At 62.6% G+C, this 1,504-nt stretch overlaps 1 long non-coding RNA gene across 1 annotated transcript; it reads left to right on the top strand.

Moving 5' to 3' along the window:
* The first annotated feature begins 23 nt into the window (after positions 1 to 23).
* LOC122191207 lies at positions 24 to 1,291 on the top strand. Its single transcript, XR_006182325.1, has 2 exons — positions 24 to 220; positions 1,133 to 1,291. It is a non-coding gene; the product is annotated as an uncharacterized LOC122191207 (long non-coding RNA).
* The last annotated feature ends 213 nt before the right edge of the window (positions 1,292 to 1,504 follow it).

The raw sequence follows: 1,504 nt of genomic DNA, 5'->3' as shown, positions 1-1,504 counted from the left end.
GACCCCCCCTCTGTCCCCTTCTGTCCTATGGGGGGCACAGCGCTCGGCCGACCCCCCCTCTGTCCTCTTCTGTCCTATGGGGGACAACGGGGGGCACAGCGCTCAGCCGACCCCCCCCCATCTGCTTTTTCCTCCCCTTCCCTGCAGGGTTGACCGACTTCAAACCAGGACATTGGGTGGGGGTCCACTACGATGAGCCCGTGGGGAAACACGACGGCAGGTAGGGGGCGCTGTGTGTCACCAGCTGTCCCCAAACGGCCCCCTGTGTCCTCATAGGGTCCTGTTGGTCCCCAATGTGATGGTAGAGGTGTCCCCAGGGGTCTCCAAAGGTCCCCAAATGGCCCCAGGGGTCTCCAAATGGCTCCCTGGAGTTCTTAATGGCCCCCTGGGGTTCCCAAATGGCCCCCTGTGTCCTCATAGGGTCCTGCTGGCCCCCAGTGGGTTGGCATAGGTGTCCCCAGATGTCCCCAGGGGTCCCCTGAGGTCCCCAAATGGTTCCCTGTGTCCTCGTAGGGTGTCCCTTAGGGTCCCCATATGTCCCCTGGGGTTCTCAAGGGCCCCCTGGGGTCCTCAAATGGCCCCCTGTGTCCTCATAGGGTCTTACTGGCTGCCAGTGGGATGGCAGAGGTGTCCCCAGATGTCCCCAGGGGTCCCCTGAGGTCCCCAAATGGCCCCTGGTGTCCTCATAGGGTCCTGCTGGTCCCCAACGTGATGGCGGAGGTGTCCCCAGGGGTCTCCAAAGGTCCCCAAATGGCTCCTGTGTCTTCATAGGGTCCTACTGGCCCCCAGTGTGATGGCAGAGGTGTCCCCAGATGTCCCCAAAGGTCCCCTGAGGTCCCCAAATGGCCCCCAAGGGTCCTCTGGGGTCCCCAAATGGCCCCCTGGGCTCCTCATAGGGTCCTACTGACCCCCAGAGTGATGGCAGAGGTGTCCCCAAAGGTCCCCTGCTGTCCCCAAGTGCCCATCGGTGCCCCCATAGGTGACCACAAACGGCCACAGGCGTCCCCAAAATGCCCACACGCGTCCCCAAGTGCCCGTAGGGGTCTCCAAACTGCCACAGATGACCCCAACGTGCTGCAGGTGTCCCTGACGGTCCTCAGGGGTCCCCAAATGTCCCCAAATGTCCCCGCAGCGTCGGTGGCCGCCGTTACTTCGAGTGCCCTGAGCCCTACGGAACCTTCGTGCGGCCGCAGCGCGTCACCGTCGGGGATTTCCCTCCAGAGGACGACGGCTTGGATGAGCTGTGAGGGGCAACGTTTGGGGGGGCAAAACACCGGGATTTTGGATCAGCTTCTGCCTCCGCTCCCTTCTTGTCCTGGCGAGCGGCGATTTCGAGTTCCGTGGTTGTTTTCCATCCCCCCAATGCCCCCAAATCAGCCCTTGGCTGGGGCTGATGCTCCCTCCCCAAAAACCCGGCCCCCAAAAAACCTTCATTTCTCACCCCAAAATGGAGCCGTTTGCGGCCCCAAAATCCCCATTTCTGGACCCAAATTGGAGTCTGGGG

This window comes from Lagopus leucura, unplaced genomic scaffold (genome assembly GCF_019238085.1).
Source record: "Lagopus leucura isolate 7727_CA_CO unplaced genomic scaffold, USGS_WTPT01 33334-0_obj-0_obj, whole genome shotgun sequence".
Lineage (NCBI taxonomy): Eukaryota > Metazoa > Chordata > Aves > Galliformes > Phasianidae > Lagopus > Lagopus leucura.
This window is presented reverse-complemented; position numbering and strand designations above follow the sequence as displayed.